Source organism: Thermobia domestica, chromosome 11 (genome assembly GCF_964235325.1).
Source record: "Thermobia domestica chromosome 11, izTheDome1.hap1.1, whole genome shotgun sequence".
Taxonomy (NCBI): Eukaryota; Metazoa; Arthropoda; class Insecta; order Zygentoma; family Lepismatidae; genus Thermobia; species Thermobia domestica.
Window position 1 is genome coordinate 95,341,430 of NC_137464.1, and position 27,901 is coordinate 95,369,330.

Sequence of the window (27,901 nt, forward strand, 5' to 3'; positions counted from 1 at the left end):
GACTGGAGAAATGGTTATCCTCCGTTTTCATTATCATTTGGCCATGAAACAAACGCCTGACAGATATACAACCCCTGTATACAACTATGTGATGTTGGAATATATACCTCGCAAAGTATAATTCTTTTTCAAAAATTTCAGTACTTCTAGTAAAATAAAATCTTTAATTTAAGTCCCATGGTTATGCTGGTTAGGCTAAAGGAGAAGGTGATGATTAGAAATGAATGAAATGGTGGAATGAAGGAAGTGGGAGGAAACGGGAGAACCCCGAGAAAACCCACGAGCATGGTGTTTGTCCACCACAAAGTCCACACGGCGCGATGTCGGATCGAACCAGGGCCCCAAGCACCGGAGGTGAACGCCCTACCACTGAGCCACCGCGCCCCCACAGTACTTCCAGTTTACCCCTATAAATGTAATAAAGAACTAATGGCCATGTTTATATATATATATATATATATATATATATATATATATATATATATATATATATATATATATATATATATATATATTCAATTAGAACTGCACAATTTACACAAAATTTGGAATCGACACATGAAAACGGCACGTTTCTAGCACTTGTGGGTTCGATATTGATTGTTGAAAGGATTGGAGACAAACATATAAACTTTTCTGTGAGGAGAAACATATATGCGTAAATCTAGTATTTGAATATATAGATAATAATTGGAATAGTTTTAGTTTTGAGTGCTATTTTTTAATATTCGCAATATTGAAATTTTTGAACTTACATTTTTCGCGTGTTTGAAAAAAAGAGATATCATTACTAGTAAAATTAACCTAATACAAACATATTTATTTTTTTCAAATTTTTCCAGAAAATCGAAAAAAACGTTTTTTTAAAAAACAGGTTCAAAATTTGGGAAATTTGACAACACTAGTTCAGACACACTTGTACTTTGCCCAGCATTAAACTCTGATCTTAGTTCCGACGCAGTTCACTGCCTGTTCTGTTTTATCAGTCTGCCCAGCCTACGACGTTCGACATCTGTAATGAGGTGGGGGCGCCCAACCCCTCGACATTTGGACGTCTTTCCCCCTTGGTTTCGCCACTTGTTGAAGACAATCACCACAGCACTCCTAGAACACCTGACAAGTCCCGCAGTTTCCGAAATTCTCGTGCCGAGTGTTTCTGAGCGAGTAATTTCTTCAAAATAATATTAAAAATTATAGAAAAAAATTTCGAGACATTCGAGTCGAGTCGAGATTTTTACCAGCTGTCTCAACTCGACTCGAGTCTCGACACGAAAATTCGAGTCGAGAAATACGTTTGACTCGACTCGTCTCGAATTTTACAAAGTGTGTGTCGACTCGAATCTCGACTCGAATTCGAGTCGAGTCGAGTCGAGTCGAAATTCGAGACACGTCTCGACTCGTGCGCATCCCTAGAACCACCCGATCGCTCTCAATCAAACTTTCAACATAGATGAAGTTCGAACCTCAGAAGTTTTTTTTTTATTATTTCATTTTGATGGTAGAACTCAGGGGAGGGGAGGAAGGAGGGTAAATATATGAAAATGAATAAAAGTTAATAAATCTTTAACCACCCGAATGATCTCGATCAAACTTTCAACATAGATAAGGTTCGGACCTGGGATGTTTTCTTCATTTTATTTTGATGGTACAGTGTAAGGGAGCGGAAGGGGGACATATAAAAACAAAAATAAAATAAAATAAAAATAAAAATAAAAATAAAAATAAAAATAAAAATAAAAATAAAAATAAAAGTAAAAATAAAAATAAAAATAAAAATGACTGTCTTTGTGATTTCATCACACTTAAACCACCGAACCGATCATAATAAAATTATCAACATTGATGAGGTTCGAACCTGGGGTGGTTTTTATCATATCCCTTTGACGGTAGAACTTCGGGTAGGAGGAGGGGAGGGGAGAGAGATATAAAAATAAATAACACTTAATAACGTTTGAATCACCTGACCGATCTTGATCAAATTTTCAACATAGATGACGTTCGAGCCTGGAAAGTTTTTTTTTTTTTTTTTTTAATATTTTCACTTTGACGGTAGAACCTAGGGAAGGGGGGAGGGGAAGGGAGATTAATATATAAAAATAAATAGAACTTAACTGTTGAACCACCCAACCGATCTCCATCAAATTTTCAACATACATGACATTCGGGCCTGGGATAATTTTTATCATGTCGTACCCCGCAACATGGGAAGTGGAGATTGATATATAAAAATCACCGAAAATTACCAATATCAAAGAGCGCTTTAGTAATAGTAAAAACGGAACATATTACTTTTTTTCCTTATTTTAATTCAGCAAAATCGTGGTGTATCTTAGATTCCTGGACGTCTTAAATTCGAGTAATTATGGAGAAATTCTTAATTAAAGATGTTGTTAACGTGTTATTAAAACTACTTTGCTAGCCATACATATTTTTAATTTTGTATCATATTCAGTCATTCAGACAAAAATAGTGTCCTGCGCTTGCGCAGGACGTGCGAGCTTCCTAGTTTCCATTATTTTGTCAGTAACCTTTGGCTATACTCTCTTTTAAGCTTGGTAAAAGCTGCTTTTGACAGAAGAACTGCTCAGTGTACCGGGAGTTTTCTACTTGCACTGTCTTTATGGATAATTAAGTCTGAGGTAGTGCCATGGTTTGGAATAAGAAGTTGAATAAATTTTTAAAAGATGCAGTTAGAACTTAGAGATTTTGAGCTATTTCCAGGTTAACTGAAATCTACCTTCATGGAGATGATTTGTTCGTGAATCCAGTTACGATTGGATTCGATTCCCGTCATAGGGTATTGGGATGAGGGAATGTTGGTCTATTAAAGAGTTTTCCTTGGAACTTCCAATAAAGAAAGTGTAAGTACGTAATTTAGACGTTAACTTATGCCACTTTTAGCCTACCTTGAATGCAAGATTTTATTTTAACCCTGCATAGAGGCCATTTTAGTACAACCTTAAAAACTACGCTATTCTAATACATTGTATAAAATCATTAAAACGGATTTCTCTGAATACAGTTGTAGGCCAGATTGGACTCGAGGTATAAACAAACAGCCTTTGAAATTAAGGAATACGAAAGCAGAGTAAAGAGACTATTGTTTTCTGTATCTCTCTAGGTCTTTAAGCAAGTAAAAGAACAATTATCAGAAATTTACCTTTTTCCCCCTTTGCCTCTGCAGTGAAGTAGAGCAAATCAATTTCTTACAGAGCTGAGCTGAGGTTCTCCTGCTTTTTAGTCCAAACATAATCCTTCGAAAGTTAGAGATATTTACTTGTAAAAAAAAACATTAATATACCCTAACTGTATCTTAATTTCATTAGTTTATTTACTCTAAGGCAAAATATGAACCTTTTGAAGAATCAAACACGGTGACTGAACCTTTTGAAGAATCAAACTGTTAAGAACGAGCCAATGTTTGTGTGTGTTATTAGATCTAAGTGATCTGCTCTGAATCTCTCTCTCTCTCTCTCTATTGAAGCAATACAAATTTTCATCGGTTAGGGAAGTAAGAAAATGACCATAAAATTTAATATTTTTTTACTTTTTATATTGCAGTGAGTCGTCAAGTTTTACTATGGTATAACTGCTATATGTTTCCTCCATTTCAGGCCCGTAGCCAGCCTCCAAATTTAAAGGGGGAGGGGGGTTGCTAAAGGAAAACTAGGGTGGGCAAGTTTTAGGATGATTTCTCTATCACACACACACACACTATATATATATATATATATATATATATATATATATATATAATATCTGTCTCTGTGTATGGTGATGGATAATTTCTTATATTTTTAAAACTAAAACTAAAGCGTGAAAGAATTATCATTAAAATTTGAACTCATTACTCTGTAATTTGAGGGGAGGACAGACAGAGGTAGGCCTATATCGTTAGTACAACTGTATCTGAAAGCTAAAATACAATGTGTTTCCTTATTATTTATTTGTTATGGCAAGAAAATATTTCTTCCGTTTTCTCACTTTCAAGCAAATATAAGGAATAAAAATATTTTTTTAAAAATAGTTGGCCAAACGAACCAATCATTTAAATTTCCAGAGAATTAATGCAGGAAATACGTTTTTCAATTCCTGATCGACTGAAAAAATATTTTTGAAACTTGAAGAAATAACATACAGAGAGAAATGACATTTAATACTACCTTCCAACACATTCTACGTAGAGGGGTTTGAAAATCTTAAATCAATAGTTTGAAATACATGTGGCCTAGACAAATATATGCATATTTTTAAAATGCTATTAACCTGTTAATATTTATATCTCCTTAGGTATGAAACTTGATACCGGTATTTCTTCAAGTATCACTCGCTTTATTTTATACTTGTACTTCTAGATATGTTTTGATCAGTTTTTTTATGCTGATGTTTGAAAGAAGAAATGATATGTTTATGAGTTTTTGCTGTCTACAAATTTATAAATTTCATAAGATTAACAAACACAAACACAACACGCATATTGCAAGGTACGTCTTGCGACCTTGCTGGTATAAGATTTAAATATTAATGATAAGATATAAATATTGCTCAAATTAAATAAATTGTGTTTATTTATAAGGTAGATATCCAGGCCTGGAGTATATTAATTTATAGGTATATATCTATTCATATATTTTTTATCAATAGTGTAAGGTAATATTTATTCAATTTATGTTGTATATTTATGTATATATATTAGAGTAGTATTCCCCCATTACTTAAGAATTAATCATATTATTATTTACAGTTTAGTTAGTGCTATCGTTGTTTTTCCATGCTAACATTTTTTTCTTTTTAGAAGCCTGTCAAGGAGGCTAGCAGTGAAATCCATTGTATTCAGTCTCTTTTACTGGAAATTTTCCATTCGAGTAGTTGGCGCTAAAAGAACTTCAAAAGAATTTTTTGTTGCTATTTTATAGCAGGCAAAAACATATAAAATGGCTGCCTCCCCCATCTTCGGGGCTGTGCGTTTTAAGGAGTTCTGAGTGTAGGTTCTTGGCCAGCCAGTCCGCTGCACTGGAAGCGAATAGTGCAGTTTGCAGAGAGACCCCTCTAGATAGTTACTGTATGTAGTCAGATTAGAGATTCTACTACAATACAGATAGATGTCCGCAAAAAGCAAATGGGCTTTGGCCGTGAGATAGGTTAATCATATGATAGGGAGTTAGGAATAAGTTGTTATTTTAGATGTTTGATCCTACGCCTATAACAGAGGCTACTTGGGTCACTATTGATTGATTAGAATGGAAGTATTTAAGCTTCCTAAGGGTCTATGGCGGAGGTGAGTGACGCTCGTATAGACTCGAGGAATTGGTTCCGTCCTAGTGGTGGAGGAACATTTAATCTGAATTCAAATGCGTTTGGCTTCGATGCCTTGTATATGTAATTTTAGCATATTTAGGTGCTGTAAATGATTGGGGATTTTCTCACTGCAACTTTCATTCAAGAAAGTGTAAGAGTGAGTAATTTACCAAATTCCTTTTTTCCCTGAGTGTAAGGAAATTTAGTCTGAGTCATGGAGTAAAGGCTGACAACCTATCCTTAATAGAAACCTATCCTATATACATATATATATATATATATATATATATATATATATATATATATATATATATATATATATATATATATATATATATATATATAATATTTAAATTAGATAGGTTCCTTTTGTGGACTTAACTTGGAGTCCCAGAGACAGGGTTAGGCCCTGTGAGTCAATGACCTGTGAGTTAAGGTCCAGTCTTTAAAAGGCAAGGAGTACGGTCCAGGAGTAATTGACTACTGTAATCCGTATTTCCACAGGTCCCTATAAAATTAGAGAGAAATTGATGATTAATGTATTAGGATACTTAGTGGTTAGATTGAATTCTTCCTTTCTCCATTGGTTATTGGGGAAAGGTAAGTAGGAAGCTTAAGTGCATATAGGGGCGGAGAGGCGTCCTGAATTAAAGTCATTACCCTACCTATTAATTAGAGTATTTAATTTGTAAATAAACTATCAACCTTCAAATTTGTTATCTTGATCTTTCATTTAATATTCTTTGATATGAGCCAATAGATACCTAGACGTAACGAGCAGGTACTTATGAGAGGACGTATATACGGAAATTAATAATCATACTTGGAAGGAAAACAAGAAACAATAGGTAAGATAAGAATTTCCAAAATCTTCACATCTTCATAAAAGAAATTAAAAAGATGATATTTTTTCTTCCAATATATACACTCCTCATGTTGGCACACCAGTAGAAACAAGTTGAACAATCACTAACAACACAATCACAGTATAAGTTTCCTTGCTTTCTATGCTGCCAATGTTAGAATAATTGTCTAGAACGAGTTTTCTGATTATGTCCTTGTTGTAATTCAACAAAACAAGATCGGCTTTGCTGTCGAGACATCGATAACCTTTAAGGTTGTAAAACTGATGTCAAGCGGAAGAAGCAGTTTTCTACGGTAGCAGTACTACTTGGTATGGCTAGAGCTGCCTGTACCAAAAGATTAATTCCGGGAAAGGCTGCCCCATATGTTTGCAATGTATTACCCAATTTTGCAAGAGTAGTTACATTCTGAATAAGTGTTTTAGCTCAGTGCTATTGAACCGGGGGTGTGCGTACCCCACGCGAAGATTTTTCTGAGGATATGTAATGCTGCTTTTGCGGATCTGCTGGAAATGTCTGTTGACAGTTCACTGCAAATGAAATTCGATAGCTTGTCAATTTCTGATATTTGTATTTATGCACGAAAAGAGTACAATGAAATTAGTGATATTACTATTTCACAACTTCTTCTGATTCCATCAACATATTTATGTGAACAGGATTTCTCTGCATTAACATCAATAAAAACGACGCACAGAAATTGCAATTGCTTGAATCCAGAATCAGCTCTGATTCTTTCACTCTCGAAGATTCGATCAAGAATCGAGGAGTTGCCGTCCCGGAAACAAGCTCAGTCATCTCATTAACATGTTAGTTTGAAAGTTAGAAATACTTTTACTTTCTGAATTTGTAGCATTGTCCTCAGTGTACATATTATCAGGGAGGATTACAGGAAAATTTCCCTCAGTAGAACTGGATGTCTCCCATATGTTTTGAAATTTCCCATGTTATTTTTTTTCGGATGTGTATTTTATCCCTCTGTAAATAGTCTTTTGATTGGTACAGTCCTTTTGTTGGGCCTCTATTTGCCTCAGACTCGTAACCAACCCAAAGATATAGGAAGGACGTAGAAGTTATGGGGGCCCGAACCGACAATATTACCTAGGTATATCATCATATCATATTGTGGTTCATTTGCAAGCCTACTGTGAAAATTTTAGGGGACCAGTAAAAATTTAGGGGGTCCGACTCTTCCTAGCCTCTCGTGGATGCGGGTCTCATTTTTGCCCCCCTTTTTAATCAACAGATTATGCGTCTTAAGTTTAATAAGTTAATTTCGTTTTAATTTTTTTTTAAACAGCCTCAAAGGTACACAATTGGGTGGCAAACTGTTATGGGGTACGCGAGAAAAAAGGCTGAATAGCACTGTTTTAGCTAATTCAAGTTCAGCACTTAATTTTCAATGCTTCTCGGTATTCTAGTTTGTGAATCAATGGTCTCTTTAACAGATTCAATTTTTCCATTAGTCGTAGCTGAAGCAAGTAATGCAAACAGCTGTTACGACTTCATTGTTTTTTTTTTCTTGAAACTAATTTGTAACCACTGCAACAATGATCAATTATCTCGTAATATATTCTCAAATACTCTGCTTCATTATCACTTTTACCTTCAAAGTTAACACCGCTAGCATCAACAATACTTTCAGAAAACACACCTGGAAGATAACGTTTTCGTTTCAGTGGAGGGTCACATCCGATAACATCACATTCTTCTTTTACTGTATGAAAAATATCTTTGAATACAGTAGCTTTTCTCATTTCTTGCTTTTGACTTTGTACAGTTTCGATTAATTTCAGTGCTGTTTCAATAACTAACTTCTTTTGTTGCAATAGTACAGCGAACCACAAAAGTATCTCCCCCTCTAAGTGCTGTAATTCCATTTCTTGGGGTCCAGGTAATTTGCTGTTGTGAGAACGCCTATACAGATGCAACCCAACTTACACGAACATGACAGCAGTTGCTAGCACTGAGTTAGCTGAGTACGTAATGTATTATTTCATTATATACTGTATATTCAAAGAAATAAAAACACGGATCACGCATGAATCAGAAAATGCTTGAAAGTAGACGAAAATATCAAATCTAGAACAGCTGCTGGAAATACGAGTAAGTTTGTAAATGACTGTATCCATTGAGAGACCGTTTTCGATTATCCTTATTCCAACATCTTTTTTTCTTTCTAGGGAAGATATCTTGCTTGTCACATTGAGTATGCGTTAAAATTGAAACATTTGTAAAAGTTTCAGCCTTTCCGGGATTTGAATCCGGGTCTACCGAATAGAAGTTCAATGCGCTCACCACTCACCTACTGCGCCACTTCAGCTTCCACCCAAACTAATACCTAGTTAAAATAATTTCATGGAAGAATATACACAAGATACTAATGCTTATGTGAGTGTCACAATGACTTACTCGAGATTTCCTTGTTTAACTCAAAAACAAATTATATATACGTTCCTAAATGAGGAAAATATCACGAAACGTTTTTCAAGATGAGGCTACGTCATCGGTTTCATTTACCTTACATTTCTTCTTTACCATAACTTCAAATTTTCAAAGAAGAAAAGACGACAGAAATTATTTTCACATTCTTTGAATTGTATCAACACCTGTAGAAATAGACGATTCTGTGTTTATGTTCCATAACAACTAGTTTGGTTCCTAATATTCATATGAGGAATTTGTGACAAATTGAGCCTGTGGTACTAGCCGGGTGATCTCGGGCGTTCGGAAGCTGACCATGAGGCGCAACCCATTAGGGGTTCGAATTCCTCTGAAGAGCAAGGTCAGAATTTTAACTGTCCTTGGTATTTCTGCGTTCGTGTCCCTGTAGTGTTTGGAATACGTCGAAAGGACATGAGGTGCTAGTGGCGAACAATAGCCCGGTTGGGGCGATTTGTTTTTTAAAAAATGTGAAAGCAGGAAACTCCCATTGGAGCTACTTGGGTTCAAATCCCGTCGTGGAAATTATTAATTTTTCTGTATAGGAAAGTAATGATTATGTAATTGGTATTGTAATTCTCTTATTCCTTTGTTATTATTATTATTATTATTATTATTATTATTATTATTATTATTATTATTATTATTATTATTATTATTATTATTATTACCACAGAAGGAAAGAAAAAATAACAGTCGAAGCTACTCATAGGAAGAGAAAAGATATACAATAAGTCAGATGTAACTTAGGTTTACACATGAACGCTATAATATTATTACTTTTATGGATTTTCCGATGGAATTATCATTTATTGACAACAAATGGAATGTACATATTTGTTAGCTGATAACAGTAATGCATTTATTTTCGATCTTTTTCTAGGTAGAATGGTGAGGTGACATCTTAAATAGGATCATTCTCGTGTTCGATCACTGTTTGCAATTTGTGCACAGCTAGGAACAATTCCTAGGAACTCATTTTTGGCCCATACTACAGCAGTAAGGACGTATTCATCAATTCTTGTCCAAGCACGTTACGTTCCCAGACAGTACCAATGAAGGTTGATACGGATGACGTAAGTTTGTGTTATTGCCATTTCGCCTGTGAAGGAAGTCGTCTCAACTCTCAGACCCAGAGAAACTGAATATTTTTCATGTTAGTATACATCAGAAGTATCAATATTTCCAAATTATAAAAATTTTCTGAATTGGCTCAGCTGGAATCTAATCAACGTAATGAAACTAACTCTCACGCCACTACTCTAAGAAGACATTGTTCTGGGAGAAGGAAAAAAATGGATGAGCAGTGAATTCAGTAACTACACACTTTTACGATTCCAATGTAATAATGGTGTAATTTAGTGCCTAATGTTGCCTATTCTACCCATTTTCTTCAAAGTAAAACTTTTTTGAGAAAAGTATAATTTAATATTTGAAGAAAGAGTTCTACCTCTTCCAAAAAAAATGTGCTGTTTGTAGTAATAAGATGCAGTAAAGCTTTGGACTGCTATCTGTGCTGATAAAGTGCTATAAAATTTTGGACTGTTATTTTTAATGATAAAGTGCTGTATAAAATTTATTTACCAAAATATAATGGAATACACGTCAAACTTCGTTTTTATATATACTAGTACAGTAAAAGAGGATATTAACAAACCTATATGTTTCTGTATTTTTTGAACATTGTCTATGACTTGAATTTATTTTTTAATTGTGTTGAGTATTTATCTTAATTATTTCGAGTTTCATTTTAGTGCCTATTTTTTACATTTTAAGGGCTTATTTGACTGCCTAATTTCCAGGTTTTTAATGCCTAAACAACCGATCTTTAGTCATGACTTTTTCGAAAACCTGATACTTTCAATGTTATTAATACACAAATTTCATTGATCTGATCTCTTATTCACTTACTCTCTTATGATAATCAAAATCTTTCGGGTACTTCCCGTAGATATAGAAAGGTGAAATGTAGTATCCACGATTGGTGTAGCTTGCAAGTAAAAAATAAAAAAGCAACAGGATTATATATCCCTCTTACAAGCCCCCTACAATGGAGTGTGTTGATTACTCAACAAAAATACGTGAAATCCAATCAGAAAATCCATAAAATATAAAATATGTAGCCAAGTCTCGACTTTGCAATAATAATAATAATAATAATAATAATAATAATAATAATAATAATAATAATAATAATAATAAAGGAATAACTAATTACAATATCAATTAAGTAAACAATACCTTCCAATAAAGAAAAAATAATAAATGTCACGACTGGATTTGAACGCGGATCACGGTAATGGCAGTTCTCTGCTTTCACATTTTGCCATTAATTTTTCATACAAAGATAAGAAAATAAACTAGTATTTATGTTAGATACACATAGCACACACTATTTCTATACGTGTTGATATAATTCAAAGAATGTGAAATTAATTTCTACCGTCTTTTTCTTCTTTGGAAACTAAAAGGTAAAGAAGAAGTGTACTGTAAATCGGGGCCATCGCTGAAAATGATGACATAGCCTTAACTTGAAGAACGTTTCGTGATATGTTCCTCATTGAGGAACTTCTATATTTGTTTTAGGGTTAAAGGAGGAAATCTCGAGTAAGTCATTGTGACATACACATAAGCAACGTCTCCTTGTAGAGGGATAAATCGTTGATTCTTTTTAATTTGAGCAACAGAGTGCTCCAGTAACCGTGTATATTCGACGATAACCATTTGGGATCAAAGGAAATGCGTTCGCCATATAATTTTATAATAAAATTACGCGCATCTATTTACTTCATTTCATAGTTCTCTCATATTCACTTTCTAATATTCGGTGACAGTTGCCATCGAAATTCAAACAATTATACGCATAATAATAATAATAATAATAATAATAATAATAATAATAATAATTATTATTATTATTATTATTATTATTATTAATTTACGGGGCCCAGGCGGGAATCCCCGACTTCCCTCCTGGGCCAGTCTGCCCTAGCAGCGAGGACTACATTTTGGTCGCGCTCCTTTGATTCGTCGTCAAGAATCCCGAGGTGACCAATACGAACTATCGCCAGTCATGTGCATGCCGTTATTATTATACATTACTTTTTCCAGACGAATTGTTTCTAAAGTGAGCTCTGGAGGCAAGAGTAATCCCTGCGTCTAGATCATGAAGTGAAAAATATTGAGATGAGTGCGTATAATTGTATGAATTTCGATGGCAACTATCGCCGATCATTAGAAAGTGCATATGGGAGAACTATGAAATAAAATAAATAGATGCGTCTAATTTTATTATAAAATTTTATGGCGAACGCATTTTTTCTGATCTCAAATGGTTATCATCGAATATACACGGTTACAGGAGTCTCTGATAGGCCAAATTAAAAAAAATCTCAATGATTTTCCCCTTTACATGCGACGTCTCCTTCATCGCTTCCGTGGCGAGGTCGGAAGAACACGGATTGTAAGATTGTTGGTTCGCGCCCGCTTCGGGGTATTTTTAACGCGTTTTTTAGACTCACCTTAATTTAAACATATCACGCATACAGGTGTTTTAACATATTTGGGGGTCATTTTGTGGTTCATTGGTGTTTCTTTGCGTCTCTGCCGCTGGTAGTACAATTTTCAAAACGGAAGTGGGGCAACAGCGGATTGTCGCTGCGGGGCATCTATTTTTTGCCGAGAGATCTCTATTTGCCAAAGGGCACGTCCACCGACGCTTTCAGCATGTGATAGCTTGAGTTTCAGGTTCTTTACACTATCAGTTTTCTTTTTCTACCTGTCACAAAAGAAACTTCCATACAAAATAACGTAATAATCAAAAAATATGTAATAAGTATGTTTGAGTGTTCGGGACACACATCACGTCTTCGAGAGCCAACGTTTAGAGAGTTTTATTTCTCCAATTGAGTAACCTGGATAACTAACTCGACAATCTGCAATGTATATTACTGGCTCGTTAAAGAATATATTTATAAAGAAGTACTCGAAGAGATATATTTAAACTGTAGTTTCACATAACATTAGCCTCGATGCTCAAGCATTACGTTAAATTTCCGCATATCTAAATGCTGCAGCAACATCGACTAATACTACTTCAGTCACTAATTTTCAACAATTTACTTTGACAATTTAGATTTGCATTATTGACTATTGGTTCTTCATAACACTCTATATTTATTATGATCGAAACAAGAGTTTTACAACATTGAAATGATAAAAGTGTGCAATTTGCTTAAGACACTTCACACCAAGCCTTCCCCTACACTCAAATATAGGGATGCGCGCGAGAAGTCTCGTCTCGCATTTGCAAGACGAGACAAGAGACGAGAGTGGAAATTTTATGCGAGACGCTAGACGAGACTAAACCATGCGAGATGAGACGCTAGACGAGACTCGGTTAAGTCTCGCACGAGAAGTCTCGCAACATTTATGAATTACATTTAATTGTATATTTAGTGATTTTACATTTATTGAGTTTTCTAAGTTGAGCGTTAATGCCTCCAGGAACAAAAAAGTGATTGGGGCAATAGACATTTTATGAGATTTATTATTATTCAAGGTTGATTTTCAGAATTAAAGCCTTCTTTAGTTTCCAAACATCATTAAAAAAGAAAAGCTTTGTAAATTGGAAATTTATTACAGCATCGATTTAGGACTTTATTTTGCGACACATACACATACACGCGGGCGCGCACGAATACATGAACTTCTGTTTTTGGTCTGAAAATCGAACAAGACTCCCTATTGCTGCGAAATGTGATATTTCTGTTGTTTCTGTCTTTTTCACATTATTACTAGCGATTAATGTTGGGGGATGGCGGGAAAATCCCTTCTCGTCAAAGTTTATCCACGGTCCGGCTCGCAGAAATAACATGATATTTTTAGTTAGATGCCTCCGGATAGAATGCCTCTCAGCAAGCGATAAAATGGGTCTACAACTGATGTGTTGAAGTAGGAAGTTACACGAAACCGCGTTCTTGTAAGGTCAGCATTTTACTTAGCTCAGGATCAAAGGACATGTGGTCTGTGTCTGTGTGTGTCTTGACACCAGTGCTGTCGGGTTAACCAAAACTTTTCAGGTTTTGATATTCTGGCAACACTGCACTTAGTTCAACTGTATGATCTGGAAATTGATCCAGAAAGCTTTTCTCGTATCAAGTATAGTTTGCTGGATATTTTGATTCTCGCAATTGTTAACATATTGCGTTATCCACAAGTCCGTTGACACAAGTAATGTTATTCCTTGGTGGTTGGTGTAAAGGGAGATAGGCGACAATAGATGGCAGCACTGTTCTCCTCAGTAGAGTAGCCAAGATGTGTGTTTGGGGGGGCAAGTGCTGTTATAGGTACATATAGAGAAATTACAAACAAAAAATATATAAACATAAAAATATATTAAAAAATTACAAACATCAAAGTACCAAAGTACATTGTCGGACCTCTTTGGGGGGCGGCGCCTTTGCCCCCCTTCCCTACGCCACTGGACACAAGTAATGTATTTTTATATTTTCTCTGCTGCTTCCACAAATTTAATGCTAGAGAGTTTTAACTTTCTGAAAAGAAAGTTCAAACATATTCTAAGGAAACAATCCATGTCAATTTGGGATATTGTGACGTTAAAGCATTCGTCGGACTAGAAGCAGGCAAAGACAAGGTTGAAATCCGGTTAAATAAAGTGCATCCCTACTCAAATAAGCAACGTCTTCTTATATGAGCATTAGTATCTTGTATATATCTCACATAAAACGATTTTAATTAGCTAATAATTTGGACGGTAGATGAAGTGACGCGGTAGGTAAGTGGTTGGTGCATTGAATTCTGTTCGGCTGACCAAATCCTCTCCAGCATCAAACTTTTTCAGATGTTTCAATTTCAATTTTAATGCATGCTCAGTGTGACGAGCAAGATCTCCTATCCAGAATGAAAAAGATGTTCGAAAGAGGAAAATAGGAGAAGCTCTGTGAAGGAAGGCAATCATTTACAAACTTATCTCCTACAATTGTTCTTCATTTGATATTTTCATCTACTTTCAAGCATTTTCTGATTCATGCGTGGGCAGAATTTTTATTTCTCTGAACATACTGTATATAACGAAATAATGTATTACATACACAGCAATGTTGAGAATAATATGTGGTGTTCATTGGACCACATGATCCGAAACATAGAGATTTATCTTAGAGTAGAGAGCTGTTTCGTTAATCACCTAGATAAAAATAGAACTCTATTTCTACAGGTGTTGATACAATTCAAAGAATGGGAAAATAATGTCTGCAATCTTTTCTTCTTTGGAAATTAGAAACTAAAGTTAGGAAGAAATAAAATGTAAATGTGAACCATAGTTAAAAACAATGACGCAATCTCAACTTGCAGAAAGTTTTGTGATATTTTCCTCATTGAGTAACGTCTATATAACTTGTTGTTGAGTTAACCCTTTGACTACCAATTTGTTTTAAATGTGAACATTCTTTTATGTGTACTACTCCTTTAATGTGAGATATTTCTGGCATCTGTATACAGTTTTGGAAACTAAACACAGTCTCCTAATCACATCTGACTCGATGGGAGAACAATACGTATTTTTAGAATACTCTAAAAAAACAAATTCCCAACGATGTTTGAATTATTCATATAGGGCACACGTATCCCGTTCGTAGTAAAAGGGATAAACAAGGATACCTCGAGTACAGCATTGAGACACTCACGTTAGGAATCTATATTTATACGAACATTAGTATCTTGAGTATAGTCTTACATGCAACGATTTTAACGAGCTAATAGTTAGGTGAAGGATGATGTGACGCGATAGATAAGTGGTTAGCGTTAGCGCATTGAACTTCTATTCGGCGGACCCGGGTACAAATACCCGATAGGTTCAAACTTTTTCAAATGTTTCAATATCAATTTCAATGCATATTGAGTGTGACAAGGAAGTTCTCCTCTCCAGAAAGAAAAAGATGTTGGAATGAGAAGAATTGGAGAAGGTCTGTCAATGAAGGCAATCATTTACAAACTTTTATGAGCACAGCGGTCGTAGCGTTCGGACGTGTGTTAACATCGCTCCAGGAGTCAGTCATCTGTGACAAGATGGGAGTAGATACCTCAACTTGGAGAACTCGGATAGGGTTATTTGTTGTGAGAACTAAGTTCCAGTATTTCAAACCTCGTGCAAATTCTGATATTTGTGGTGCTGTGCTTAAACTCTCGTTTTTTGGTTTAATAATTGCAGTGCTACTTGTAATTGGTGGAGTGGAAGTAAACCCAGGCCCTAAGTCATTAGATGACTTATACAAAAAGCTACAAGAAATGGACTCAAAGATAAATGGAATATACAGTGTGACTAATGACCTAAATAATCAGCTGCAAGTAGTGGTGAATGAACTCAATGCTGTTAAAAAGGAGAACGAAGAACTGAAAATTCAGTTGGCTGCTAACAGTGAACTCTTGGACAAATTAGAAAATCATTCAAGAAGAAATAATCTAATATTTCGAAACATTGGCGAGTGCGAAGGTGCGGAAACTTGAGAAGAATCTGAGAAACGTGTTATAAAGTTCGTCACAGAGCAATTGAAAGTGGATCTAAACGCAAGTGAAATAGAAAGAGCCCATCGTCTAGTCCGCGGACATAACAGACCCATCATTGTAAAGTTCTCTTCCTACAAAAAGAAGAATCTAATATTAAAAAAATGCATGTCATGCTAAGGGAACCCATGTCTCAATTACAGAAGATTTCTCTGCCTCAGTTCGTCAAATTCGCAAAGAACTAACTGTCTTTATGTGGGATGCCCGTTCCAAAGGTGACCATGCAAAGCTTCAGTATAACAGGTTAATTATAAATAATAAGGCATTTACTCTTGAAGAACTGCAACAAAATAGTGCGACGCCATCAGGAGGAAATTCCGAAGAACGTAAATACAGGATTGGCAACACTACCAGTGGTTAACCAAACCCCGATTTCAGTGAGTGCATCCACCTGTGCAGAAATGCCATTGTCCGATAACAAAAGAGGAAGGAAGACCACCCGGGCGACCTTGCCTCACCCCCACAGAAGCAGAGTGTGACTAACAAAGGAATGCAATGAAACATGTGGTAAGTTATCTACATCTGATCTCCAAGAAATGTGTTTGTGTCGCTCAAAAATAGCAACTGGTCTTACAAATAATAAAGACTCTTTAAAAATATTCTATCAAAATGCTCGTAGCTTACGTGGTCGAACATGTGATTTCTTTTGTGGTGTATTAACTAACAATTACGATGTAATTGCAATCACTGAGACATGGATTAACGAATCTAATTATAATGCTGAGTTATTTGATACCAGATATAGTGTGTTGAGACAAGACAGAAACTCTGTCAAAACCTGTAAAACAAGGGGTGGGGATGTTCTTATTGCAGCCCTAAGTAAACATTGCATGTTCTTATTGCACAGGTGTGATGATAATTATGACTGCTTGATTGCCAAAAAAAAAAAAAAAAAACAGTGAGGGGAAAACCATATATATTTGTGTTGTGTATTTCTCACCGGGATCTAATATTGAATTGTATAATGATTTATTTACTCGCCTTGAAATTAATTGTCCTGTTCTCCTGATTGGTGATTTCAATTTATCGGAAATAAACGGTACGGAATTTAATTTTGAAACAAGCTCTTCTAAATGTAAGAATTTATATGAATTTATGTCTTATTATAATTTGCAATCATTAAATAATGTGACGAACGAAAATAATCGTACATTAGATCTAGTTCTGTCTAATATAACGAATTTAGAAGTCAGTAGGGAATATTGTCCACTAATTCCAGAAGATGTACACTATCCATCCTTAGTAATAAACGTGATGCAGCAGGGAACAGCGAAGATTAAAAAGAAAACTAATATATCAGGATATAATTTTAGGAAAGCTAATTTCTTAGAGTTGTATCTTGAATTCTCATCTATTGACTGGAACTGCCTGAAGAAATATGAAAACGCCAATGACCTAGTTGATAATCTCTATTATATTATTTATAGTGTATTTGACATGTGCGTGCCACTTTGAATTGTGGAACTTTATAAAAAATAGGACTAAGCATCTTCTTGGGGGGAAATTAAATTATGAGGGACGCAAACTTTATCATAATGATGAAATAGCCAATGCTTTTGCACAGTATTTCTCGTCAGTATATGTGCCAGATTCAGATTTCACTGACATTCCTACGAACAATTTATTAACTTATGTAAGTAACAAACTAGAGTCACTTACCATTAAGGAAATCACTCAATCTGAAGTAGAAATGGCAATCAAAAAATTAAAGCCCAGAACTGATAATGGCCCTGATGGAATACCTCCATATATCGTAAAGGGTTACCAAAAACTAATGATAAACACGAAATAAATAACTACCGACCTATATCAATTTTATTTACTTTTGCAAAGATATTTGAACAAATCCTATACTGACAGATAATTGACCACATCCAACCGTAATCTCACCATATCAACATGGCTTTATCCCACACAAATCAACAACAACAAACCTTGCACTTATCACAGACTTTATAGCAAATTCGTTAGATGTAGGATGTCAGGTTGATGTAATATATATATAGATTTTGAGAAGGCATTTGACAGAGTCAATCACAAGGTACTATTACATAAGCTAGGTGAATATAATTTCTCTTCTCCCTTGATCAAGTTGTTTTCATCATATTTAAATAATCGAAAACAAACTGTTATCTACAAGGAATATAAGTCATCTGATTATATTGCATATTCTGGAATTCCCCAGGGCTCTAATCTAGGTCCATTATTGTTCCTTTTATTCACTAACGATCTCCCTGATCATATATTATTAAGTAACAAATTGCTTTTTGCTGATGACCTCAAAATATACGGTAGGATAAGGGCCATCCATGACTGTCTCGATTTACAACGTGACATGGAAAATATTGCTAATTGGTGTTCTCTTAACAAACTTAATGTAAACATAAACAAATGTAACATTTTATCGTTTACCAGAAACAAAAGTCAAATAGAGTTTGATTACTCAATGAATCAGATCTTACTAAATAGATTAAATTCAGTCAAAGATCTTGGAGTTATATTTGATACGAAACTGACATTTAATAACCATATAGAGAACATAGTTAACGAATCTCTCAAGATGTTAGGGTTCATAATTAGAACTGGAAAGGAATTTAACAATAGTGCTACACTAACAAAAATGTATTATGCCTATTTCCGATCAAAACTGGAATATGCTGCTGTGATTTGGAACTCATCCCAACAGCAATAGAAACACCAACTGGAAAAGGTCCAATCTAAATTTATCAAATACTTGACGTACAAGACAACTGGAATCTATCCATATTATGAAAATTATCTAACATTAATAGACAACTTCTGTATCCCTACACTTGAACAAAGGCGAAATGTGACAGATTTGATTTTTCTCCATAAAATAGTACAAAACGAATTTAATTGTACGGATCTCATATCAACATTAAATTTTCATGTCCCAACACTTAAAACTCGTGCTAATAACTCTGGTCTGTTTTATTGCAAAAAAAGCAAGGACCAACGTATTATTGAAATCACCAATTTGGAGAATGTGTTCTACTTATAACAAAATATGTATCAAACACAAAGAAATTGACATCTGCAATATGAACTCTATGTTTAAGAAAACTGTTGTAAATGTATTATGTAATACACCAACACTATAATTGGGCTTATGCCTGTTGTGTTGATGGCAAATAAATAAATAAATAAATTATTTCCTACAATTGTTCTAGATTTAATATTTTCATCTTCTTTCAAGCATTTTCTGATTCATGCGTGGTCAGTATGTTTATTTCTTTGAACATACTGTATATAACGAAATGATACATTACATACACAGCAATATTGAGAATAACATGTGGTGTTCATTGGACCACATGACCCGAGCCATAGAGATTTATCTTAGAATGGTGAGCTGTTTCATTAGTCACCTACTTCACAATATTACCTGCATAAACAATTTGCTCAGGGCTACCAAACTGCTCTCAGTGCCGAGAGAAGTTACGTGTAAGTTGGGTTGTATCTGTCCAAACGTTTTCAAAATTGCAAATTATGTGGATCCCAAGTAATGGAATTAGAACACTTAGGGGTTAGATACTTTTGCTGGTGGCTGTACACACACTTCTTTCAGTTTTCAACAACGCCTCGCATGGGTGCAACCAACATTGAACCTTGGTTGTGCGGGCTTACGTTAACTACATATGATATGTGCCTGGGAAATGGAGTAAGGATTTCCTTTGCTGTGTCTTTTAACAAGGTTCTTAATTAACACCCAACAAATATCGCTGCTAACAGCTAATCTAATATCTAAAAATGAAACTGATTATGTGGATGATCGAATATAGCTAAACTAGATTTTGAAATAGTTGAAATAGATTCTGAAATATATTTGCCTGTTACCTAATTTGAACAGGGATTTTATCACATCAAATTAAAATGCGTATCGTAAGAACGGAGACTGAAAAATTGGTTATTTCAGTATATCAGTACTGTTATAGCCTATCAGTAAAATAAAACACCGAATATAAACTTCTTATTACAAATAAGCAGAGAGACACGTGTCCCAGCGTTTTTGAAAATTCCTAATTTATGATGAGAAAGAGAGAAATTTATATATATATATATATATATATATATATATATATATATATATATTCATATTCACCTAAGTTTAAACGCGTATGTGATGACATCACGGGAAAACGGCTAAACAGTCTGAAATGTATTTTTGGTTTAGCAGATGCGTAACTACAGGATGGGTGGAGTTGCAAATAACTAGTAGCCCAGCCCACCCATGACCCAGTACAACTTTTATTATTTGTTTTTCGAGAAAGTGTTCTTAGCATTACAGATCAGATGGTATCACTTCTGCATATATCAATGCATGCCATTCTTGAATCTTACATTATTTTCGTAACTAGTAAGAATTCTGTCTTATGTATAGGTACAGTAATAATGAAATAATAGTAATTCTATGTTGATAATTGTACTGTATTAGCGGCGGAGCGCGATGATACTTCATAATGTCTGAAAGTTTCCGGGTTTGTAATACTACTTCGTCTCTGATTATGCACTTTGGCTGTAGACATAACAACGAGTGATGATAAAAATGTCTTCGAAGAAGTAATAGACAAATTTCGACCAATCAAGTCAAGAAGATTTTTTAAGGTAGAGGAAATCGTATAGAACACTTGATTTATAAAAGCTTTTTCCTAGATGTAATTTGTATATATTTTGTAAAGTGGATATTTTAACACTTTCTCTAAAGATCAGATGTTCTGTATCTTCTTTCGTTCGAATGAGAAATCACACTTGAAGTGCCAAATTTACTGAGGCCCCATTTGATGGTCTGTGGCGCCCCCATCCCTAGTTGGGGATATAGTAAAACTCTTTACATTTAACAATTTATTTGGGAATGAACACCCTTATCACTTTAAACAATGAATATTTGTGGTTTTGTGAATTTGTTGTGAAAAAAGAACACCGACAGGCAGAAGCGTCTAAAGCGATTTTTCATGGGGAGCAAGAACCCCCATCTACATAAGAATTGTACTTTTATATTAGTAAATTAGTAGTCAATGGATTAAAATATAAACCCTGTAAAACTTATATTGAGGTCAAAGGTTATAAAGTTCCTATGCCTGCATTTAAATGCAAAAAATTACAATTGTCCAATGTCCACTGCAGAAGCAAATGATACAGGTTTGTTATAAGAATTCGTTGGGCAGTTGAAGCTATACATGGAATGCTGAAAGAAAAGTATCGTCTGTTGGATGAAATAGTTGACAATGAAATGATAGGTAGCATCGGCCCGTATTATAGAATTGCTAGTTTTCTAAACAATAAATTTTCCATATGTGTGACATAAGATGAAAACCACTCCGCAATCACCGCAATCATGAAATCTGCGGAAACTTCAGGAAACGAAAATACCTTTGCAGCCTTTATTGAACAGAAGAAATTGCGAACAGAGAAATTCTGTTTACATCTATTTCTTCATAGGATCTTGAAGATATTCCTCGAATGACCGAAAAATATTTGAAAGCAGTGGCGGATGTAGCCCGGGGCCGGAGGGCCTAGGCCCTCCCAGTTTTCTCAGTGACAAAAATAATAGAACCTAGAACTATTATTTATATATTTTGAAAAGTTTATTGTTTTGTGGACCCTTCCAATATAAACAATATGTTATAGGCAATATGTTATTTGGCTGAAATGTTGGATGAAAGAGGTAATATTAATATGCAGCATGTTGAAGACAACAACAAGATACTGAAAACGACAGTGCATTCAAGACATACAAATGCTTCATCTAAAACCAAATACAGAAGGTTACAAAAGTGTCATTAGGTATTGTTGCGACAGTGCAAATGGATTGCCAACAGTTGGCTCTTGCTCCCATGTTGCAGTCATTATTTATTACCATAGTTACTGAAGATATTTGTCGAGGATCGGTATGGTATGGTTGGTTTTGGCTAATTTTGACCATGGCGTACCCGTGTTACAATTTTGGAAAACGATATGTGATTGTAGGATTAAAGCGACATCTCAAATTATATTTTTCATAATTCAACTCGCAGACCATCATAGGTCAAAAGGAGCTCAAAATATTGAATCGATTTTTTGAGGGGGGGATGGTCGGGGAGAGCTATTATTTTTTCAGACAAAGCCCTTGTATATACCTATACATACATCTAAGTTTGAATAAAATCGATAGAGCCATTCTTGAGAAATAAATTAATCCCATTTTTTCGATTTTGCGCCATTTCTCATGAACCAACGAGAGTTGAGGTTTCGGCTGCAGGGAAGCAAACTGGTTCAAATAATCAGCTCCAGGATTATTTGCTCCAGGATTTCTGCATTTCTCGTTTCTGTAATTTCCACGAAGCAGTATCCAGTGTCTTTTTCAACAACACCAACGGCCCACAGAGAATCTCCTCTCAGTTTCCGGCCTTGATGATTTTTACGAGTATACAGATGACATTCATCCATCTCGATTTCTCCGGTGAGTTTCCGCCGCTTACCGACAGCATAATGACATATTTCTCGGAACACTTTTGTCCACTCTGAAATAACACGTGGGGTAACGTTAGTTCTTTCAAAAGCATCCATTCGTCGTGATTCGTCTCCTTGTAGCCAAATGTAAATGAGGCGAAGGATCTCCGTAAATTTCAAATGGATGTTCTCAAAAACTGTGTTGTGAAGAGGGGAGTATCGCTGTCCACATGGTGGTTTGCACTTTCGCTTGAGACGCTTACATTCTGAACAATTTCGTGATCTGCATCCTTGGTTCGAGCAGCGAAAGCCCCAACCCAATTTCAGATCTTTCTGATTTATGACCCGTAAGTGACTGTGGCACACAAAGCAGGTGAACTCCTCCCTGTACTCATCTTCTGGACGATGAACTAACTGGTATTTCTGCAGAAATTTAATTGCGAACTCTTCAGAATTGAATATGCTAAGAAAGTTGTCCTTTGTCAAGTTTACCAGTTCGGGCCATATGCCCTCGTCGTTCTTTTCTGTTGTAATCATTGGCTTTCGCCACTGATTCATCTGTTCTTTTTTGTTTAACATAGTATGAGTTTGTTGAAAAACCAAACTGCTGCCTGAAATCAATCACCAAAAATTGGCATGCACTCTCAACAACAGGAACAGAGACAAGAGCAGAGCAGAGAGCAGAGATTTCTTGGCGGTTTTTGTGGTTGATTTAAGTACCGGGCTTGGGCCCTTGCCTTCCATTTGTGATGTTGACTGTCGTTTGTTTTGCGTGCTTATTTGTTGTGAGAGAGGACGCAACTGTCGCGCTCCTCTTTTGCTGTTCCTATGTCAGTTTAGTGGTTGTGCGTTTTAGGGGTGCGGCATCTTGTAAGTTCGTCTTCTTGGGTTGGCCGTTCCTATGGTGGCTATGTGTTGGTGTGGTGAGGCTCTGATTGTCCTCCAGAAGTTGGCTGATCTGTGAATTCTGTAGTCATGTAGAAATGGGAGTTCCAAATCTTCATGTATTTGCTCGAGGCGAGTGTCTCTCGAGTGTCCAGTGATAGCCCTGGCTACTCTGTTCTGGATGACTTGTAGTTGGCTGAGGTGCGTTTTTGCTGCGTGTTGCCATGCAGGGTGGGCATACATCAGGATGGGACGAATGCTCATCTGATATATATGGCGTTTGGTTTTCAGGGTGAGGGATGGGGAGAGGAGTAGCGGTAGCAAGGCTTGATGGCGTTGACTGGCTTTCTTGGCGATGGAATGTATGTGGTGAGCAAATGTAAGTTTCCTGTCCAGTATTATTCCGAGGTATTTGGCATCATCTCGGTTCTGGAGGGGTGTTCCAGCCATGGTGATCCTGACGTGAACCCTTCTTCTGTTTCTTGTGAAGTTTACTACTGAGGTCTTCTGTTCGCTGACTTTGATCTTCCACTCTTCAGACCATCGGTGGAGAAGTTCGGCGTGTCGTCTGAGGTATAGTTCAGCGTATCTGATGTTTCCATGGCTGGCAAAGATTGCCGTGTCGTCTGCGAATGTTGCTACCGCTGTGTTGGGGGTTGTGGGAATGTCCGCCGTGTACATGGCGTAGAGGGTTGGGGATAGGCAGGATCCTTGGGGGACTCCTGCTAGGATAGGTCTGGAGGGTGTTAGGTGTCCTGCATGGGCAACACGAAAGGTTCTTCCTTGAAGAAAGGATTTGATGATTCTCAGAAGGTAGTGCGGAGTGCCCTGGAGCATCATCTTGTGAAAGAGGCCTTCGTGCCACACCTTGTCGAATGCTTTTTCTATGTCGAGAAAAAGCCCCAAGGTGTGGCCTCCCTCGTTGAATCTGTCACATATCTTCTCTACCACCCGTACCAGCTGCTGATCCGCGCAGTGTCCTTTCCTGAAGCCGAACTGGTGGTCCGGGATGATGTCATGATCTTCTATGAATTGCTGAAGTCTGCTCTGCAGTACTCTTTCAAACACCTTATCTAAACAACAGAAATTATATACTACCAGGATACTGTAAATATAACAGTTTGTTTTAAAGTAGTTCACATAAACTTCACAATTCATGCAATTTGTATTTAAATATTAATTTCCAGGAAATAACTAATTATTACAAAATAACCTGTAAGTTAGTTACAAATTACATCAAACATGAAGCTGAAACTTTATGTACCGGAAACATTATTTCTTTTCTGCCATCTATACGGCATCATATATAAAATGCTCCTATAGTTAATATTTTCCACTAGTTTCTTGAACTCCACATAACATAAGAGTAAAACAAATTATTTTCATATACAGTGAAATTTGTATTAATCAAAACTTAAATAAGGCGAAAATTTATCTATATCGGAAACCTTTTAAAATCCCAATGGTTAATTTTATTTCTTCCCAAATTTGTGCAAAACGGAAATCTGACCCAAACGTAAGAAAATGTTGAATCCAATACATTCAGTTTCATACAAGTTTTACTGTAATAATAATAATAATAAGAAGAAGAAGAAGAAGAAGAAGGAGGAGGAGGAGGAGGAGGAGGAGGAGGAGGAAGAGAACTTTTACTCCAATATATCCAAAGCAGATGAACATGATTACTTCTGATTGATCGTCACTCGTTTTATTCACTTGTAAATATTTCGATCTTTTTAAGTATATTATGCTTAGGTAGTGCCATTTCCTATTTTCTACGTTTCTACTTATGTTGCTTCAGCGTGCCGCTCAGTCAATAAAATATAAAGGAGTACTTTAAATATAGTAGGCTAGTAGGAAAATATATAGTAGGCTACGTGCCAAAAACTAAAAAGTAGATTATTCGATAAACAAGAGTTATTTGTTATATACACTACTATTTATCAATAAATCAAACAAACTATTACGATTCGGAAAGTCCTAATTACTACATAAGAAAGGAAAAGGGAAACAAATTTTCATGTATCGGAGTCCACAGAAAGGTTCACATCAAAATTATGCAGGAAACCGTCGCAACGGCATCCATATTTCAAAATCAAGTATCTTCAGTTTCAAAAGTGTGATCGTCAAATTTATTTCGAATCAATGTTTCTCACAGTTTAATTTACGATAATTGTCAATAACCGGTGTGAATCAGTTTGCTTCGCTTGTGACTTCAAATTCGAATATTTCCAGTTGCGAAATTCGAAACGTCAAAATTCCTTCAAATTCATGTATCTTGTGGTCTAATTTACTCGAATCATGAAAAAACAGTGTGAACCAGTTTCCTTCCCTGGTGACTTCAAATTCGAATATCTCGAGTTCCGAAATTCGAATCGTCAAAATTCCTTCAAATTCACGTTTCTCGTGGTCTAATTTACTAGATTCATGAAAAACCAGTGTGAACCAGTTTGCTTCCCTGGTGACTTCAAAATCGAATATCTCGAGTTCCGAAATTCGAAACGTCAAAATTCCTTCAAATTCACGTTTCTCGTGGTCTAATTTACTAGATTCATGATAAACCAGTGTGAACCAGTTTGTTTCCCTGGTGACTTCAAATTCGAAAATCTCGAGTTCCGAAATTCGAATCGTCAAAATTCCTTCAGATTCATGTTTCTCGTGGTCCAATTTACTAGATTCATGATAAACCAGTGTGAACCAGTTTGCTTCCCTGGTGACTTCAAATTCGGATATCTCGAGTTCCGAAATTCGAATCGTCACAATTCCTTCAAATTCATGTTTCTCGCGGTCTAATTTACTAGATTCATGAAAAACCAGTGTGAACCAGTTTGCTTCCCTCGTGACTTCAAATTCGAATATCTCGAGTTCCGAAATTCGAATCGTCAAAATTCCTTCATATTCATGTTTCTTGTGGTCCAATTTACTAGATTCATGAAAAACCAGTGTGAACCAGTTTGCTTCCCTGCAGCCGAGGTTTGAAACGTGAGGGATTAATGTATCTTGGGGTACCTATATATGACCCACTTGTCCCAAGATTCATCTGGGGCCATTTCACTATTCTTATCCACCCACGCCCTTTATGTTCCATTCTGTTCCCTTCTTACAGTGATACAATCTTTGATGGTGTGAGCAGCAATTTCCTGGTATTCCATAGATGCTACACTGACGGAATAATGAAGGCATGTAGCATACATAGAAACTTATGTTATATGCGTAAATAATCTAATATCCGAAATTAACGGCCATTTCTATGTTACATCCTGCAGTTAATGTAAAGGTCCACACGTAGTGTCGTACTCATTTTTCATGTAAGTATAATGACGTCATCTACAGTACCAGTACATAACTACGTATGTACAGATTAATAATGAGGATACATACTGACTACCAGTATGCACCATAGTTGCAAGAAGTATGTAACATACACCCTATATGTACGTTTGTTACGTTAATTCATCGGGCATCAGCTACGTACATTAGGGTGGATCGAAAAAAATCAAAACTTGTTCAATTAAATAGCACTAGGTGTGAAAAGTTGTGTATTGGCTAGTACAACATTCGTGAATTTTTTCATAATTTTTGTACTTTATTTTCATTTCCCGCAAGGGCCTCAAAATTTTGCAATTTTTATGATTTTTTTTTTTTTTTTGAAAATATTGATTATTTTAAAGTTTCCCAATGAAATCGAACTAGGTGACAAAAGTTACACAATGACTAGATTGACTACATCATTCATGATTTTTGAAATAATTTGCATCTTCATTCGCCGCAAGGGCCTGAAATCTTGCAGTTTTTATGGTATATTCTACAGCATTTAGATGGCGCAACAGTGAATCCTCAAAAGTTCTCGGGAACTATAGGTAAAAGTTTAACCAATTGTGAAGATTTACCAGTCGTTAATTTTCAAACGAATGAAGGAACTTTCCCGGCCATGGAAGAAAAAGACGTCAAACTTTAGCACAGTCCAAAAACATATGTGGGATATTTGCAAAGCAATCTGTGCTGGTGAGTGTTCACCGAAACTTTCATCAAGAAGTACTGAAATAATTATCCAATGCAAGATGGAACACTACTACTAACGTAGTGCTTAGAGTGTACTGTACATGTGCAAACCGCTGACAATTACCTGTACTGTTAAACTAGGCCCCTTTGCATTTGTTTATCTATGTAAATAAAAATTCGACATGTTTCAAGTTAAAGTTCCAGAAGGGAGATTAAAGTTCCCAGATTTCCCTTTTATGCACAGCACTTGGAAAATGTAAAAAAAAAAAAAAAAAAAAAAAAAAAAAGGAACAATAATCGTATTGATTTCAATGTTATATTCTGCACAATATAGCAGATATGCAACAATACAATAAGGTGTATATATTTCAATAATATCG